The sequence below is a fragment of the Rissa tridactyla genome, chromosome 11 (assembly GCF_028500815.1).
Source record: "Rissa tridactyla isolate bRisTri1 chromosome 11, bRisTri1.patW.cur.20221130, whole genome shotgun sequence".
In the NCBI taxonomy this organism is placed as follows: domain Eukaryota; kingdom Metazoa; phylum Chordata; class Aves; order Charadriiformes; family Laridae; genus Rissa; species Rissa tridactyla.
Genome location: NC_071476.1, coordinates 2,619,341 through 2,639,226, shown reverse-complemented (window position 1 = coordinate 2,639,226; position 19,886 = coordinate 2,619,341). Strand labels below are relative to the sequence as shown.

The 19,886-nt window shown below is 42.2% G+C and overlaps 1 protein-coding gene across 6 annotated transcripts in view; it reads left to right on the top strand.

The window, feature by feature from the left end:
• Nucleotides 1-19,886, top strand: part of SGCD (sarcoglycan delta) — a 352,976-nt gene that overhangs the window by 8,824 nt on the left and 324,266 nt on the right. For 2 of the 6 annotated variants that reach the window (XM_054217456.1, XM_054217457.1), the window contains exon 1: nucleotides 17,744-17,937. The exons of 2 other annotated variants lie outside the window; for them this stretch is intronic. The gene's annotated coding sequence lies outside the window, so the exon portion shown is untranslated. Of the gene's footprint in view, nucleotides 1-6,909; nucleotides 6,930-17,743; nucleotides 17,938-19,886 lie in introns of those variants that run through there. 2 more of the 6 variants (XM_054217454.1, XM_054217447.1) reach the window with 2 other exon arrangements.

The following is a 19,886-nucleotide window of genomic DNA, read 5'->3' as shown; positions in this document are numbered from 1 at the left end:
TTTTGCTTAAAGCTTTTACAACATAAGGAGTGACAGCTCTTTTGTTTTGTGCACTCAAACTGAGTATTCCAAAGGGGAAATTATGGAGGGACTCTCTCTTTTTTTTTTTTTTTTTTTCTTTAAATGCTCAGAGAAACAGACGATCCAGGCTCCAGCTGAGGGTGGGATTGTAAATTGACTCATGACTTGAGAAGCTCCTTGCCTGTGCTCTGTATGCAGGGCCATTTATTCAGGTGTTCATAATTATATAGAAGTGAGTTACGTAACGTGGTCTGTTGCTCTTTATTTAAGGTGACGTGTGTGGATACGATCCATGTGCACAGATCCTTTGGGTGATGGGCTCTTTGGTGGGCAAGATAGAAGTTGTTTGAATGTATAAGGAGCTTTATATCATCTATGATGAAGCAGATGGACAAGTAGGTGTGTTTCCCTCACAGGAGAGCAGGTTCCGGATCTGGAAATGCCTTTAGATAGTGTCTGCTGGTGGTGTGCGTTTTTCAAATGTTTTGCTGTTCTTAAGGGCCGGGGTAGCTGTGGGTGTTTTGGTGCACCAGCAATGCCTGGTTAGACTAGTCTTTGTTTGCTTCTAATTATCCTCAAGAATAAAAGAAGTAAAAAGTTGTGTTTTTTTTCTGAAAACCTACCAGGCATCATAAGGTTATCCTGCTGCTTCTGTTTCCTTGCTTGCTATGTTTCTTTGAAATCATAATGCATTTATTTAGTTCTTTTGATGAAGACTTGAACTCAAGCTTGCTGGGAAATGGGCACTCTATGCTGAGAAAGTGCTGGCATCTTATTGACTTCTTTTAGGAATGCTGGAGAAAAATATAAAAGATTCACTCACATTGATTAAAACCTCCAGGGCAATCTTCTAACACTGCAGTTCTCTAGGTGAAAAATTAACTTTCTCCGTTGTCTACTCCTGCTTTTATTTCATTTGTGAGAATCCCAAGCTCTGTTATCAGTTTACATCGAGTCCCTTAAATGCGCTTGAAGTGGAAAGTAGCTCAGCCTAAAAGCTGACGCACACGATCGCCCTCAGAGTGAGTTTGTCTCTGGCCACCAGCAGATACACCTCAGTACCTTTGGTTCCCAGAACCCTGACAGAGGCAGGGTTTGTGCCAGCCCTAGCTTCCTCACCTGAGAAATGTTTCCAGAGTGATTGTCAGAAAAATAATTAACAGCCACTTTGATGCTTTTCCAGAGTTTTGGCAAGACGGCACCTCAGGTGTAGCTTAATCACAAACTTTGCTTTATCAAGTAAAAACTGTTTGAGTTTTTGCATCTGGAGTGAAAGCGTACGAACTTTCTGCATTTCATCTGCAGTTTTCCAGCACGACATGCAGCTAACAGCTTGTCTCTCATTGATTTTAATAAGAGATTTTTGCTGAATATGCTTAGAGTAGTTTGAAAACACATTATTAATTTGGGGGGGCCAGTAGGTTACTAATCACAGCAAAGAACTTTGCAATCTCTTTTTAAATAACCTTGAAAAATCTTAGGTCTTAACTACTTTTTACACTCCTCTCCTCCCTGGGTTTAAGATGGATCTGATAGAAAAGCTGATACTTTTTTTTCAGTTTGGAGCTAAATATTGAAAAGAAAAAAAAGAATGTTTTTCCCAGCCCACTGATTAAGGGCTGGTATGACTTGTGCATCTGTGCATTTTCCTTGTGAATTCTGTGTTTTCTTCCCCTTTATCTTGGCCAGCTGTGCTCAATATCAGCTCACCTGGGCATGGCTTGTATCTGACTCCTTCTGAAATGGTTCAGAGGGATCCCACTGACATTACTAGGCACTGGGTCATGCTTGAGACCTTGCCATTCGGGTGTCAAGCAACCTCTTTTTTTCTCTTTTTTTTTTTCCTTGTGTTCCCCCCCCACCCCTTGAATTCTGACATAATTTTAGCTGCTCTTCTGTTGAATGTGAGTACAGTTAATGAAAATGGATGTGTTGTTGGGGTTGGTTTTTTTTGTGTTTTTTGTGCCTTTTAAAAATGAGGGAATCTTCTGTTTCACTAAAGATGGGGCACCAGATGATCACCTGCCTCTGTGCTTAGCAAGGGAGGACGCTGGTTCCTCATGGAGGTGAAAACTTTGTAAAATCTCAACATCACCACTCAGTTTAGCCAGAGAATCTCATATGGACACTGGGGTTTTACTTTTTAAATTTTTTTTTAATTAATGATGGTTTTAAGAATCTGGTGCTGCACAGAAAGCTCCTTGGATCTAGTGCATTGTAAAATGGTAAGATAGTAGTATTGGGTTATGTTAATATTCCCATTATTGCCCCTCTTCATCCCAAGGGAACAGTAGGGTTTGTCACGGGTGTTGGAGAAGAGCTGTGAATGCGGAAGAGCAGTGCTGGGACCACGTCCAGGGAGGTGTTATGCACTGCTGGGATGAGCCAAGATCTTCTAGGATCACTCCAGCAGCTGAAATGTCAGTATAGTGTGTTATCCATTCCTTCTATAGAAGACAGGCTCGTTTCTTCTTTGAAAATGTAGTAGCCAGGGCTAACCATTTAGTTAAAACCTTTCCTGCCTTCTCAGGAGGCTTGTGTGGTTTATAGCTGCTGTTGGCCACCAGCTCATGTATTGGTTTTGATGGGCAAGCAGGTCCTTGCCCCATGGGGGCTTGTGTCTGCCCAGTTATGGCTCCACAGCCCCATGCTCAGCCAGCCGTGTTTGGCCACGGTGGCTCGGTGAGGTGGGAGCTCGGGGCTGAGCACACTTGCAGGGCTCTTTTTCCTTTTTTTTTTTTTTTTTTGTGGTCTCAATCTGAGAATTGAAGTTTGTTCCCTTGCAATGCTGACACGACTCAAGGACCTCTTGCTGCAAGGCGCTCCGTTATTCTCTGTAGTGCTTGGATTGCTCAGCAGAGGGAGAGCAGACCGTATCGCACAAGGACCCAAAAATGCCAGCAGCCAGAGCCACATCGCTCCGACTGACGGCAGGGGAAAGAGGTCCCAAAGCCTCCCTCCCTGCTTGAATTTGGTTTTTTTTTTTTTTTCTCTTCCCTTCTTGTTTTAAGGCTCAGAGCTAATCTGATTTTTCACCTCTTGATTGAAAGCAGCTGCCTCAATCTGTAGGTTAATGGACTATTTCAGATGGCAGAGTAGGTGGCTGAGCTAGAAAAGATGTGTCCAAATCTGAGAAGCAGCACACCTGAAAAATCTTGTAGATCTAAGTGCTTCCTAAATATTCAGGAAACCTGAATATTTAGGAAGAAATGCTGGAGTTGGCCTTTAGTGACTGAAGCTTTACAGCACATCCATAGATAAACAAAACCAAACCAAAACCCCTTGAATTAGTTGAAACTCAAGCAGTAAGTAATCCACATGACTCATCTCTAAGCCAGATCTTTAATTGTCCTAAATCAGCGTAGCTCCATTGACTTTCCCGGCACCATGCCAGATGTGCCACTAGCTGGAGGACTGGCCTGCTAGTTTTTTTTTTGGGGGGGGGAGGAGGAAAGTTTGAGCAAAAGATTGTCACTGATGTTTTTTTCATTTGATATTTTTTGAGGATGGGAAAGGTATTTAGTTTAAAGAGTAAAATCTGTGCTCAGGCAAATAGACAGTATGGTTCAGTAGAGATTTGCTCCCCTGTAGTATACTCTGCAGAAATCCAGGAGAATTAGACATTTGTTTTTTGTCAGAGATGTCAGTTTAATGTGATAAGAAAACAGCTGTTAAAACGCTGCCAGATAAAGCCAAAATGATAAGCACGAAGGGGGAAAAAAACGATGGGAAAGTTCCTGCAATTGGATTGAATAAGGCAGTGTTTTGGAGACCGGGCTCGTTCCCTGTCTGCCACCATCCGATGTGGTCTGCTTAAGGGCTGTGTTCTTCAGAGCAGGGAGCATTAGCGCTCCTACAGCACTTAAATCATTGAGGTGCCGTTTATTCAGGCTTTTAGTAGGTAGACCAGATTAAGCAACTCGCCCTGGTAGTGCCAGGCAGTTTAAGTGGAGTGGGCTCCAAACACCCTCCCCTGCTTGATCAAAGGGCATGACCTGACTCTGCACTGGGCACTTTCTAAATAAATGGAAGTGTTCTTTTAAAGCATGAGCCGAGAGTCTGCGGAGGATGACAATAAGGGTCTTAACCTTCTTTTAGAAAGGGAAATGTGCCCAACTGGTAAATGTGGAACGTGCTACTCCGAAAGCAAAAAGAGCATCGTCTGGAGTTGCCTGTGAGCCAGGGAGGAAGCTCAGCATCCCCGGGAAGGCTCTTCTGCGCTGGCTTGCGAAAACAAATTCAAACCAGAGCCAGCCCTGGGTTTGCTTTCAAATTCTTACCTCCCCTGCAAACTGGTTATGAAGAGTCTGCGTTTCCATTCCTGTTAGAGACCCATCTCCATCCTTGCTTCCAGCCTGGCTCTGACAGGTCCTTCCGGGTACACGAACTGCCAGTATCGCCCTCATGTCTTGGCTCTGCTCTGCTGGGAGCGGGCGGTGGGGGCGATCATATTGAGCTGATGCTATTAACGGCAGGAGAAACACCTGTCTGCTGAGGAGAGTTCATCTCTGCTGGATAATGAGCTCTGTTTCACTCGGGACTGAAGCGCTGCTGCGTGGATCACAAATGAGGATGCAGCACTGGGCACTTCCCACAGCCTCTCTTATACATAGCAAATAGCTAATTAAATGAGAGCTGGTTTGAGCTACTGGGCTGCTGCTAGCCTCACTTCTTAGGGAGGGATCTTGTGCGGTTTGTCTTACTCCAGTAACTTTTTGAAGTCTTTCAAAACTGCATTGCAGCATCCCCTTAGCTTTTATTCTGGCTTTCAGGCTGTTGCAAGTGCAAGATCTGAAGAGTGGAGTTGGGGAGTGAAGCCTGAGCTATACTGAATGTTGTCCGTGTACATGTACGAGGTGCATAGCCATGGCGTGGGGTGTGAGAACCTTTCCATCAGTTAAAATAATCTGTAATTCTCTCTGTTTATGTATATGTATTTTACTGTTTATATATACATATCTTTGAATTACAAAACTGTTTATGCAGAAAGCATAAACTTTTTTTTGAGTGTCAGCATGGGCAGCCTTCCTCCTCTTGCAACTTATTTTATGGATATAAATGGGTTGTAAATGGATTTTCTACCTTATGCTATCTGTCTGAAGGAGGATGAAATTCACTGTTGTTACTGTCATGCTCAGGTAAAACATTAACCCTGAATTTTAGCAGTTTTAGATTATTAAGTTTACAGATATTCCAACTTTCAAATTTCATCTTTTTAGTATACATGACTTCTCAAAGAAGTGAATCCAAACTAAACTTTAGAGCAAGAATTTACCTTATTTAACCTGACTACTTTTTATTTTGTTTCAGTAAGGCCAAAGAAGAATCCTAGCCCTCAGAGACTATAGCTCGGTTTTCTGCTTACATGTTGGTCCTGAGTAGCTGCAGTTTCGTTCACAGAGCTTGCACTAGCAATTTTGTGGAAAATCATTAGCTGAATTACTGTTTCAGTGTAGGCACTGGGAAATCCACTTTTATCTGTTCCTGCTTAACAGTGTGTGCTACAAAAGGCTTGCCTTGCGTGTACTGAAACATGATTAATTTTTTTTTTTTTGTGGGGGGGTAATGATGAAGCTGCAGTGCTTTGATGATAGGTTGATTATTTTATTCTCTGCCAGAAATGGATACTTAAAAGGAGATATTACATCTGAATGAGATATTCAAGAGCACGTTATAGATTTGAGTTAGCTAATGGAGAAGAGGCCAATCCTGCTGTCACCAGTGTCAATGAAAATACTGGGAACGGAGTCAGGCATGCAGTAATTAATTACCAACAGATGATGATTTTTGAAGGCGTGAATAAAAGATTTGATGTATTGGTTGAATTGTCTGAAAAACAAATCTGTTAGATATCCTTCTTTTATCCTGTTCTTTGTTCCCCTTCTTTCTGTCTGACTTCAGCAGCAGAGCTCTGCGACTGCTGAGCAACAGGCTCTTGTAAATTCCTCTGCCCAGGCGGGTACCTCTTTGGCAGTTATGGCATGGACCCTAATGCAGGCTGATGTTATGTGCCGTTACGTGCTTTAATTTCACAGTTTGAAAATAGTTTTGAAGGCGGATATTTTATTTACCGGTTTAGACAAAAAGTACCTGTGCACTAATTCCTCAGTGTTACAGTAATGATGTTTTCTGTTAAGAGGTGTTTCCTGAAAGAGCTTTGTGAAGTCAACGGTGAATAATTTTAAGTACCGTATTTAACAATCTTCCTATTACTGATGCGGAGGATATTATAGTTGAGTCAGAAATAGAAAAATGCTGCAATTAAGAGCTTGAAGGAAGGGCGGCAAGATGTCTGCGTTGTACAGCTGGGGTGTCCTAGCAGAGGTGGGGTCTCCTTGCGGTGTTGTCCTGGACTGAGAGCCCTCCTCAGTGTATCACCACCCTGTGATATGCTCTCTTACAGACTTTGACTTAACCCTGGCGTGGTCCTCTGCCATGACTTCTCCTTCCATCTTTCAGGGCTGATCTTGCTCCTCAGAGTGGACTGGTTAGATGACGTCTAATAATGTTTTATACTTTGTGAGTTTTGGTGCTCTGAAGAGCCAAACGTCTCCCTTTGTGCAGGCTCAGGAGTTCATAGCTTGTTCTTGGTTCCTCCCAAGCTTTTCAGCCAGCTTGGACCTGCAGCTTTGGGCTACAACAGCATAAATTGTCTAATAGACTCAGGGTGTTCTAACCCAACCTGTGTATAGTATGTGATATTTTAGGTATCTGTCTGTTCAGTGCTGTGTTTAGTACTACTTATGTATACTCTTCATATACAAAACTTGCTTTTTCTTGCAGCCTGTAGACAAAAAAAAAAATAAAAATAGAAGGTGCAGCTTTTCAGATGGAAATAGAACATACAGTGTTGGGCTGAACTTGTACCTGCCCTTTTGAGATGGGAGATGGCGTAGTCGACTCTGGAGGTATTTTTTTCTTACTTACAAGGCAACTTGAATCTAATCCACTCCATGATTTCAAGTCTCATACAATATTTCCCATTTCTTACTCTAATAAGACCAAAGGTAAAATTTTATGGCACTTTGAGCAAAATTATTAAGTACTTATTTAATATCTTTGCTTCCAGGGCAGATAGAAATGAGAAGTGTCTCTTAGAAATCTCAGCCCAATTAATACAATTTATCTAAACATGCTCTGGCTTATCCTACTAACGTTTCACAACAAAGTAGAAATTGTCCTTACTGTGTCCCCTGCCTCATGAGAAAGTAAGAGGAACTTGGGTGGTCAGATGAAAGGTTCACGTAGCCCAGCATCCTGTCTGTGATACCTATTAGTCCTGGGTGGTTTGACTCTTCTTCAAGCTATAGAGTCACAATGTATTTCTATTTCTGATGCATTCTTAACTTACAAGGCTTTTCGCTGTTTAGAAATAATTTTGCTTTTCTGATCCATCACGTTTTCTTTTAAAAAAATAGGATAACCATATATATATGTGTTTTTAAGATGCAGATAAATCATGAGTTTGTTTTGTTCTATAATGCTATTTTGTGTTTCAGTATGGATATATTTCCTGAAAAGTTCTGAAGTTGTTTGCCTTTTTTTTGGCAAGCTGATGTTTCCAGAAAACTGTCTATAACGACTGCATCTCTTTTTCTGCATTAGAATAGTTAATTCGGAGCCTGTCAGTCCGTGTGGACAGTCATATTCCTTTTTTTCAGTGCAATGTTTTGCATTTATTAACATTTAATTTACTCTGTCATTTTGCTGTCCAATCGCAGTGTCTTGAGACTCTTCTGCAGATTTCATGTCAGTTATAATTTTGCCTACTCTTAATCATTCTGTTTTGTCAGTGAAGTTTGGCACTTCATTACTTCCCTTCCCCCTTCTCCGACTGTTAATATGGACTGGTACAGGTCTCAGCACAGATGCCGAGATGATGCTTTAACGGCCTCCCATGATTGTGACAAATGATTCTTTATTCTCTCCTTTATTTCTGGGGGATTTTGCCAGTTGTTGATCCTTAAGATGCCCTTTCTTTCCCACCATAGCCTACCTTTTTTTAAGGCTCTTTTTAGGACTCTGGGAGACTCTTTGAAGGATTTTGGGAGAAGCCACAGGTACTGCATCAGCTGTGTGCATGCTATGTCACCTTATTCGCTGTGTGCTTGTTTACTCCTTCAGGGAAGTCAGACAGATTTGTTGTGCTTGCCTGCTGTCTGCAAAACCTCGGACTCTTCCTAGGTATATAATGCACCCACTGATTTTATTCTTTATATTATATACCAATTTTTCTTGCATTGTATTTAAACTCTGTGGTCTGTGTCTTTGAACATTTGGTTTTTTAATGAAATATTCAACTGTGAAAGGCCAATGAAAGAAGTGGGATATGTTTTACATAGTATTTTGTGGATATTGTGGTTTTCTTGTCCTGCTCTGAACTGCAGCATTACAGCTTTGTTCAGAGTTGTGGGGTCAAAATGAGAAATTATGAAAATGATGTGTCTGCATCACTGATACGTCACCATGGTGTTACTGTGTTACACTGCATGACGCTGCCAAATTTCACCATGAAGATTTTCAAAGCGGTGCCCTGAGGTGTACAAGATGAGACTTTATCAATGGTAATAAGCTTTAATGTATTTATTGTGAGGAATAGGTTGAACACTATAACTCATGTTGACTGAAACCAAATGTTGTATTACAGTTTTAAGCCACTGTTGTACATGGAAGTATTAAGACATAGAGCTATCTGCATGCCCAGCAAAGGAACTTTCATCGTAGAATCGTAGAATGGTGTGGGTTGGATGGACCCTAAAGATCATCTAGTTCCAGCCCCCCTGCCATGGGCAGGGACACCTTCCACTAGACCAGGTTGCTCAAAACCTTATGTGTGTTTCAAGTTTTAAAGGTTCCAGAAATAAAACTTACAAGTTGGGAAAAGAAGATACTTTTATTTTACTCTCTACATCTTTGTTCATTGCTCCACAAAACCCTAACAGAATACCTGTACTGCAGGCTTCTGATGCCGGCAATTGTCACTGGCTTTGTATTGTGACTCTGTTTTATGGAAGATTTAATGTTAGAAGCTTATCTATGTTCTCAGCAGGAGAATCAGAAATATATATATATGAAGTCTTGTAATGAAAAGCAGTGGACGAAAACTACAGTCCTCGTAAATACCTACCTTGGAAGGGGCCGACTGACATTTCCAAATCTTTCCTTTTTTTTGCGCTGTTGGTCTCTCCTGAAACACCAGGTCATGGTGGGGTGCGTGTTCCTTGTGACCTTATGTGCCAAGGCTAATAGAGCTATCAAACCTCTCTGCTCTAGCAGCAGAAAGCATTTCCTCGCTAAATTGTCATCTTGTTCACGGAAGGGTGGGGAAAGTCTTGTCCAGAGGTTACAGGACCATCAGGTGTAAATCAGCATGGTCTACAAATTTTGTCTCATCAAGAATTTTCTCTCTGGTCCATGACGGTAACCTTGCATTAAAAAGGGGCATTTGTTGTAGAAGTGCATACTGTCCTCTTAATGATGAGACCCGGGCTACCTGTTTCGGCAGTAAGCACGCTCATGTAATGGTTTCAAAGTTTTGTGATTAAAACAACCAGTCAGTGGATGACTTCCACATAAAATTACATGATAATTCCACTTAATGTTGTTGTTCTTCCTTCCCTTATACCTGGGATTTGCTGTGCCTCAATTGCACACCTGCAGTTAGAAGCAAAACAGCTTTTGCCTTTGATGGAGCAGCTGCGATCTGAGTCGTGAGCCACCTTGGGGTGGTGGCAGCCAAAGGAAATAGTTTCCACTGTTCCAGTTATTTGGTCCCAACAAGGCGGGGCCCTGAATGTGACAGTGACTTGACACGTTCTTTGAGAGTGTTCTTGGTGGCAAGACTAGAGTTCCCAAATGCAAACTGCCTATGTTGCTCTCCTTGTGCTGTCCCCACAAAGCCATGAGAGATGGCTCTGGTCACTCTTCAATATGCTGGGTCATGGTTGGTGCAACTCAAGCAACCAAGTGGCATTGCTCATCGTGTTTTACAGCACCTGAAAGTCAAGCATAGGCTTTCTCCAAATGGGTGGCTGCTCCATGGAGCATATTTCCAGTTGCAGATGCCTTAATCTGGTGGCAAAAAAAGATCAATTCTTTTTCCTCTATCCATCTCTCTAAGTTGCTTGAGCTTTCTCATCTTTGCACTCCTGCTTTTCCTCAGCACCTTAGAGGGAGTCATGGGTTTGTTTTAAATGAATTCCCAAAGACTGTCAGGTGCTGTCCTGCTTTGGGGTGGAGCAGGGCCAACTCTCTGTTAAGTGACAGTGACCACGGCAGGTGGAAAGAAAGTTAATAAGTAGCCATCATGGATGACAAGAAGTTCAATGGAGCTCCAGATGTGGATGAACCTGCAATCATCAGTGCGCTTTTTATGCCTCCAGCCAGCCAATGTATGTCTGTTCCATTTAATTCCAGAGCCAATTGCTTGTCCTTATGCTATACTTCACGATCCCCCATAGAGGTGACAACTAGTTTAATTGTCCCTTTGCAGCGAGGGGTGGAAATACCGTGTGCAGATGGAAATAAGGGGGCAGGTTCTTGAGTGAGGTCAGTTAGAAACATGTTTCAGAGAAACAATGGCAGGCAACTCACCTGCTTCTGAGGAGGTCTAGAGCTGTGTGGAAGCCAAGAGGAAAGAGAACTGACCTGTTGCTCTGTTAATGGAGATTAAGAGAGCCTACTTAGGGTTTGTAGGGTTGCTTGTCCAGTCAGTTCATGGTGCTTAACCTTTGCTGCTGCTGCAGTTACTTGGAAGAGGGACAGGTCCCAGGAGCATTGGCATCTTTTTGTATGAAGAAACCATCTAGCTTCACTGCATCAGCCTTGTGATGGCAGATGGAAAAGTTTAAACATTTCAATGGGGAGAAATCATTGACCTTTTATTGCTGTCGTTGAAATAGCTTGATTTCCCACTGCAATAGGTGTGTGGGGTTGCTTGTTCCAGGCTGTGCTGCCCAGCTGTGCCCTGGTAGCTGCCGTGCTGCAGGGTGTGAGGGATGTAAGCCGCTTCTCAAGGGCGTTGCATGAGCACGCACCATGTACCAGCTGCTGGAAGGGACCTTCGATCACATCCGATCTCGCTGGATTTCATTTCCCTGGTATAAATAACAAAATCATTGCATCGGGTGTTACACAGCAGGGCTGATATTGGCAGTGGTACCTTGTTAAAATGAAGGACTGTCTGTCTTATTACAGATAATGTGAGACCAACCTGCTTTTTCTGCTTTCTGACAATATACTGTGCCAGATAAAGTCCAGTGAGAGTTATGTGCAAGTTCAGTCACTTTAATACTGTTTTTCAAGAACCGCTGTGTTTAAGAGAGTTTTTGCTAGCAGGGGAGAGGTGAGAGTTTGGCGTTTGCTTGCTTTTGAAGTTGTACAATAACAGAAAAATTGTTTCATAGGATAAATGTGCCAAGGACAGAAACAAGGAATTATTAAATCTGTCTGGAAAAAAACCCCAGTCATCAATGTGATATGCATCAATGATAGCTTTAAAACAACTTCTCTGGTTTTGTGTGCACATGACCTGTTGGCATGAAGTTTGCTTTGTCCATGTTTATGGCAAAGATGTGTATCTTTCTGTATCTATGTTAATTTTAGAGGCTGAAATATCAAGTATATGAATATAGCATGTTGCAGATAGTAAATTTTCACCGTAAGCTTGTAGATATTCAGAGCATTTTGCGCTTTAGTTACAGTATCTCTTCAAAAAGGAGAGAACTTTTGAGACTGTTGTCACTACTGTTATAAATTTTAAAGGAGAAATTATAATTATTTTTTCATTCCTCATCAATGTCACTGCACAGTTGTTAAGCAAAAAAAAAAAAAAATTAAAAGCAGTATTAGGTGCCCATATCCCTGTAGTACTAACCAAAAAGAAGATGGCCAATAGCTGTAGTCATGTGCAAGTTCAGGTATCTAATTTGGGAGCCTCGAGGCCACATACAGTCACTAGAGCCTCCACAGGGTGATTCAAAGCTCTGAATTTAGAGCCTGATTCTCTCCTGTGAGTATGTGAGGAGTTGTGGTTCCTGACTTGGGTGCTTAAATTAGCTGCCTGGACTGGACTGATTCTCCACCTCTTCTTTCTGCTTGCTTTTTGTGTCTTTGAAAGCACCATTTCCTTCCTCTTTTTTTTCTATTTTTTTCTTTTTGAAAATTATCCAGCATTAGTTAGTGATAATGGATATTGGTAATGAATTCAAGTGATGGAGGATCTACCTAAGGAAATTGAAGACAGAAGCAGAAAAATTGCATCTTGTTTCCATTTTGAGCCTTGATGGATCTGGCTTTGATTTCCAGACACTGGAACTCTGCTAGATGAGGGAGCCCTGTAGTAGGAGATGTACTTACCATGTGCAGGAATTAATTAGTTGTAATTAGGTTTCTTCTTCAACTTTTCATTCATAAATTAAATATCTTGAATTCCTTTACTTCTCCATGCATTTTATTCAGATTGTGATTAGTGGCTGAGTATGGTAATATTATGAAGCTGTTCCAGCTGTAGTGTATTTTATAATTACTGGCCCAGCGCCATGCACTGGTCCTGTAGCTAGAAAATGTGGGAGGGGTGGGGGAAGGTTTCAGCCTGGGGTCTGGCTGTCAGCACTTACTACAGCTGGCGTGGTTTGAGAGGGGCTGGGGGTCGATGGACGTTCAGTGTTGGTGGTGCATTGGGGAGGCTCTTCCCAAAGAACTCCCCAGTGCCGTGGGGTCAGGGGTTGTGAGCAGGTTTCCCCTGAAGGGGAAAATGGGAGCACTTGTCCAGGGTGATACCAGGGTGGTACCAGGGTATTGTGGTCATTTCCTCTTATTTTCTGTGGATAGCATTGAAGCACTTCCTGGAGAGAAGGAGAAAGATAGGAGTTGGTTTCTTTCTTTCTTTCCTTTTTTTTAAAATGAGAAATACAGGCTTTTGTTCTTAAGGTTTTTGTTGTTGTTTTGATCTGTAATGACAGTGGTTTATGCAGTTGCTTGAGCTTTGAAAAAGTGACCTCTCGTTGGTAGTTCAAGACAGAATGTAAGGTCGTGCACTGAAGGACTTGCAAGGATTTGTCCTCTGAGCTGGGAGCTCTGCAGTTAAAAGCAACAGAGGAGTGAGACATGGATCGGCTGGTCTGTGAGCGGTGTAAAACGAAGCTGTGGAAGGTCAAGGTAGATAACAGGTGAGGCGTTACGGGTGATGACAGTGGAAATATCACCGGTGATGTCTCCACTGGAATAGTGCTGGTATTTGTAGTGACTGTTTCTTGAGAAAGATGAACCTAAACTGGTCCAGGACTACAGGAAAATTGGTGGCATGATGAAAGTCCTGAAAGGAGCTCTTACGGGAGATGAGTAAAGGAAAATGAAGGCTGAAGAGCATCCTGATCACTAGATAAACTGGAAGGGAGTACAAATGAGAATAAAAAGTAAATAAGTTAAGGCAAAGTACTGTATCAAGAACAGAAGATGTACGTTGTCTACAAATTGACTTGGACTAGAAATGGGGAGAAGGAATGTAATCAGTAGTGCAACATGCTTTAAAAAGTGAGTAATGGGGTGTAGTTCATGGGAGGATTAAGGGAGGCCGTGGCCATTGGGAGGGCCGTGGTCCTGGAAAGCTTTGCTGGTTCCCAACAAGACATCTGTCGATGTGTCTTCCAACCAGCAAGTTGGTGACGTTTCCACTTTCCATTCTCAAATTGCATATGTTTATCTTTTAGAAAGGCAGTTCACAGCCTGCAGTGCTCTGAGACTATATGGTTCACCTTTACAGGCTTTTTTTTTTTTTTTTTGTCCAGCCACAAAGGCCAGAATTGTTTTTACTGTGTAAAACTGTGAGATTTAGTAATGATGCTGTTTTCAACCTGCCAGCTGGAGAGAACCAGAAGAGAGTAGCTTCTGTGCGCCACCTTACCTCTGCAGCCCGGGCTCTCTTCCCAAGGCAGGAATACATTTCTGGTTATCCCATTCCCGATAAGAACTGAGCTCTTCTTCTGTTCGCAAAGACAAGGGTTCCTTTTCTGTCACGTTCATTTATTTTGAGCGGAGACAGTGAAATCCCAATCTGCTTTTGTGTTTTGATAGGGCTGGATGACAGAGCCGTCATGCTTGGGGGAAGAAGGCTCAGGTAAAGCAGCTGCTTCTTTCTCTGGGTTCCCCTGCCTGAATTCTCCCCTGCACAGCGCTCCGTCCTCTGTGGTCGAGACACAGTGTGTAAGGAGGCAAAATCAAGATTCCCGAGCAGGCTGCAAATCAAACAATATCTCAGTTTCCTGCCTTTTTTTTTTTTTCCCCCCTCACCAAAGGATACAAAGGCATGGAACCAGCCATGCAAAAACTGATTTGCATTTCCATTAAAACCAGAGAAAAACGTAAATGAAAGTTAATATGTGGCTCTTTAATGAAGCTGAGAGAATGACAGCATCACCATTAGGATCACCGAAAATGAAGGTTAACACATAGAAAATATTTGGATGTCAAATCAGTGCAAGTTATGCAGAAGATGACCAGTCCATCCTCAGGTTTCCCCAATCCGTACATCCTGATTCTCCTGATTTCTCAGTGTTTCTTTAGCTATGCACATGGCGTTTTTTTCAGTGTTGTTGTTTTTTTTTTTTTTTTTTAAACTGAGTTAGGCCAGGAATACTGTGCATTCCTTTAAACTTTTTGCTAAGAATGCCTGGTGTTCAGTGAATAATAATGATCGATAATAGTAAAAGAAATCCAAGAGTTCTCTGTTTCTTTGTGTAATTAACCCTGAGAATTAGCTCCCTGTGTTACAGCTTTCTCAAACAGGATGAGTGAGGAGCAGAGGTAGCATTAGTATTAACATGGCACAAGCAGCTTAGAACATGTTTTGATGGCTTTTTAGTATTTTGGATCAGTAATACTTTTTTGGCAGCATCAGATGTGGGGAATGCATAATCTTTCTGAGCAGCCAATTAAAATAATGACTTGGATGGCAAGTTCCTCTCCTTTTTCCTCCTGTGTATGGCTGTACCCTTCCTATCAAAGAAGTTGTATCTTAATTGGCAATCCCCCCTGCATCTGCTCACTCCGTCACCCCCTACAGAGAGGCACAGTGCTTAATTAAAAGGGAGTTTGTGTTTGTTTATCTCTAGAATTTCACTTGTGCTTTTGTAGATGTTTCAAAGGCAGATGAGTTTATAGAGACCTTGCTAAGTAATTAATCCTGTAATGTTATTACTTTAGAAAAAGAAAAAAGCTGAATTCATTGGAGATAAGAGGAAGCCCCTGAGTTGTCAAACTTGGTGTGTGTGTTGGAAAGAGGAGTGTGGCGGGACCCATCAGAGGAGCCAGTCTTCTGAGGAGGGGGGATATGACCGCTATGAAGAGTGAAGATTCTGCCGCACCATTCCTCTAATGTGCTTCTGCCCCTAAAGGAGCGTCTGCTCCTGGAATGGCAAGGTTGATCTGCCTCCAGAGAAATTCTAGTCTGTGGCCACAGAAATGAGCCTTTACGTGGGGGAATGTTTTATAGTCATGAATCAAGCCAGCAACTCATTACTTCTAAGCCTATAGTTTTATAACTCAGTGGGTCTCAGGCACTTTGGAGTTATGCGTCATCTTTAACTCTCTAAATTACTTGCAGAGGACTACGCGCTTTTGTCATCAAAATTTTAATTAAAATCACTGCTGAGGTGTGATGGGATCCCCTGAGACAGATGCGAACTTATTCACATGGCTTCAGAGACCAGCGGTCTGGAAAATACTGCTCTTCATTTTAAGAGAAAATGAGTGAATGAGGTTCTTGAGAGCAGCATTTTCCCGATACTGTAGCTTTTTTTGCTATCTCATATCTTTCCTCTTGTTCTGCCCAAAGGAAGGCACATCACCAGGGATCCACTGGCTGGACTTGGGGAACTGCTTACAGCACAGTCGTCCTACCAGGGTCTTGCCTGGAGCTGGAAAAGCTGCTCCTGGACCTGTCTCTCCTCAGGCCAGGTCCTTCTGAGGGGCTCAGCTTCTGCCGTGCAAGGCATTATATCACTTCAGCTCTCTGTGCAGCTGAGGAGTGGTTAGTATTTCACACCACTAGACTTTAGAAAATGCTAAAAATCATATGATACAATGTCTGTAATCATTCTGAGTTGGATTTCTTCCCTCCCTTTTTATTCCACCTTCTGCACCAGGCTTCAGCCAGAAGACTGCTTAAAACAGTTGCTTATTTTCAAAGGCTGAAATAAGGGTAGTGTAAGCACAGTTGTGACTGGTAACAGGAGCACGTAGATATTTCATATACCCATAGGGGACAATGTTGTCGTTTATCTTGGATGCAGCAATGCCAGTGTCTCATGATCAGAACCATGGGTAAATGGGTAAGGAGTAGTAGTGCATAACTGTGACTGCTCTGACATTCTTTGAACTGTACACAAAAGTTAGAAATTTCATGTGAATAGAAAGCTGCTGAGTATCTGGGACTGACTCAGTCATATTCTTTCACATTTACTTGCTGGGTGCTTGGCACAAAATAGTATGTTTTAGTCCCTCTAGACTTTGGCAATGCTGAACCGTGAGCACAGCACACCCAAGGGAACAACAACAACAAAAAAAGGTGAATTGAATTTATGCTGGTGGTATGGACCAGAAATAAAGCTGCTGGATAAATCACTGAGTGTTGTAGTACTTATCCTACCTCCACTGGCTCATTAAATATGATGAGCCTAAGCAAAGAAGGCTGCTCTGTTGCTTTCCCTCAAGTTCGGAGGGAAATGGCTAAAGTGGTCCTGGGATGGTCTGTTTTCACATGTGGTTGGAGCAGGGATTGGAGCATGAAGTAGAAAGTCTGTGGATATGTTGTGCTCCAAGCTGCATTTCTGCTCCCCTGAGCCAAAGGCTTTAGCTGCGTGTCTTGTGTAGTTAGTGCAGAGACAGATCAGCCCCTCGATGTGCTCGCTTGGGTGCGAGAGGAGGAATTCAGAAAGCAAGAGATTAATTGCCTGAAATTTTGGTAGTATTTTTAATTTTTCATTTGTTTGTTTGATTTCGGGGATTTGGGAGGAGAGGGGTGTAAAGAGAAGCTCTTCTGGAGTGGCAGTACTACAAAAGGAATAAGAAACCATCGAACAAATGGATTTTTTGCACTCTGCTTTTCAGTTTCCTTAGGACACATTAGACTCAAGAAGATGACCAGTGAAATTGTCCTGACAAAGATTTCTGCAGGGAGATCAAAAGAAATAAGTTATGGAAGAGTGACCAATTACCAGCTTCCCCAACCTCCTTACTTAATTTTCTCACACGCCAATGTGAGAGGAGGAGGAGGAACACACCTTCATCAGAATGCTGCACAGGAGAACATGGTTGCTATTAAAAGCCCAATAATGACTTGAATCAGTTTATGCAGATTTGCACTGCTGGTTACTCTGCCTGGCACTTGGCAAAGCACAGATAACATTTAAATCAGGCAGTAAGTGTAATTAAGTACTACCCTTCAGCGCATCTCTCCTTTTAAGACATTTTTATACACCGTGATTTAGAACATGACAATTGGGTGAGATTAAAGCAGCAAATTGTGCCTATAAAACAAGCCCTGAGAATAGCAAGGGACTGTAAAATTTTATAAAGGGGAATACAGCACATGCCTCCAATCCGATAAAACTTTTGTGAGCTGGGAGATTAACTGTGAAATACAAATAAGGTGATACAGTATGCGTAGCATTCAGATAGTAAATTGCTTGTTATTGTAACAACTTATTTCCTCTACCCAGAAGATTTCTTACTTAACTTTTACAGAAAATCTCACCATGCGAATGATTCATTAACCACTGGAGGTGTGGAGAGAAGGTAGGAAGTCAGGCAGCAGCGATGTCCCTGTAAAGAAAGTAACAGCGTAAATGTAGTGAGAAAGATCATCTGTGCTGAAACGCACGCAGTCAAGCTTGTGATTGGTTTCTTCCCCAGATTCAGGTGAGTTGTATTTGCAAAGGGAGAAAAATTCCTTACTTTATTTCAAGTCCTTAATAAGGCCCACTGGAAGGTTTTCTTGGGAAACAAAAATATTGCTTTATGTGGAAAGCCTAAAATGTCTTCTGTGGTACTTGGCAGTGTTTGGCCATTTGGTTTCTGCTGCGCTTTGAATGCGTCTGAGCATCTTCATCAGCTGCACTGGGCACATCTTAAAGAAAAGGCTCTGACCCCTTGAGAAACTTCTCACTTTGTTTGCACTTCGCAAACCTGGTGGGCCACAAGTCACCTTGACAAACCACACTGAAGTTGTCATTGGTACTAACTAAAAGGCAGAAACTCCCTTTGTATCACTGGTCTCAGTGGCTTCTGCTGGCTCGTGAACCATTGCCTCTATGTTACAGCATTGCCTTTCGTAGTCTTAATGATGTCGTGTATTCTCCCTTCCCTTCATTCACGCTAATCCCACTCCATTCAGTCTGGCACTGCTTTTTTTTTTTAATTGATTATCATAATTGGCCTTTATTAAGAGTCACTGAGTCTAAATATATTCAACTTAAATGTCTGGTGAAGGGATGCAGAACCCCAAAGCCTGCTCGTTTCTTCCCGGCTGCATTAGTTGTAGAGAGAAATTGTGTTGCTTTTTAGACGGTTGTATGTCAGTCATGTTAGAAGGAAGATCATGCATGTGGAATGGGGGAGGATGATGGCTGGCTTCCTTGCTGTTTAGTATTCTCTGATCATCTTTTCTCTGCTTAAAAAAAAATCCCAAACAACTTTATAACACTTAATTTTAATGATGTATTACATAAGGAAATAACAAAACAGGAAGAAAAGGTTTACGTTATTCTAGAGGTGTAATAGGCTGGTTGGGTTTTAAACGCTGAGCAGGCACTGCATTATGAACAAAATCTGAGGCCAAGCCATGGACAAATAGCAGAGTGAGAAGGAAATGGAGAAGAAACAAGGGGGATCCTCTGATGGAAATGCAGCTAACCATTTTGTGGGCACGTGTCATGCCCAGCCCTTGTTTTGATGGGGGGATGTTTACACATTGTGTGTTGCTTTTATGCTTGACCTCCTTTTGACTTTTTGTTTTTATTATTTGGTGCCATATTTATGTCTGAGATTGTTTTGATATTGTTAGGGAGATGTCAATGCTTCTGAATCAACATTAAAAAAGTTCTGGTATATAGAAACGTTGACCTTTTCTTCTTGCTTGGTTTGAAAAGTCAGTTCAAAATGGCAAGGTTTCGTACCGAATGGAAATTCTGTTTTCTGTGAGATGTAGGTACTCGCAGCCAAAACAGGCACTCCTGTCCCATCAGTACACTGTTCCTGTCTTTCATCGCACCCTGCTCTCCCAGGGAGGATGGGAATTTGCTTCTCCATCTCCTATCACTGCTGGAAGTCCAGGAAGGTCCCGGATGGGTTCACTACCGCAGCTCTTGCTACATTCACTTCAAATCACAGTATCATTGGCTCCCTGAATCAAACCAGAACAGTTAAAACATTTCAAAACATCTGTAGGAAGTCATTAGCATAGAAAAGACTTTTGAAAATGGAAGTCCTAAATATTTGAGACAGTGTTATGACAAGCTGTCAGAGAACAGCAGGTAGCTTCTGATCTTGGTGGGAAGGCAGCTGCTTCTCGCACCCGTTGCACCATGTCTGCTGCAGGCAGAGCCCCAATGAACTTCAGACTGGATCTCAGTGCACACCGTGTCTGATCCATCTTGGACTCTTAATTTGCCTGGTAACCGAGTTCACAGCTTGTTGTTTTGATGCTCGGGAAGTTTGTCCCATGCGATGACATTGGTACCAGTTTTTGTCCATCCTGTGTGTCCACTCTGCTTTGCTTTTTGTTTGAGTGAAATGAGTCCTCAGTCTCACTCTGTTTTTGGTGAGGATGAACTGGTTTTTGGGATTTTGTCTCTGCTGTTCATATGTAT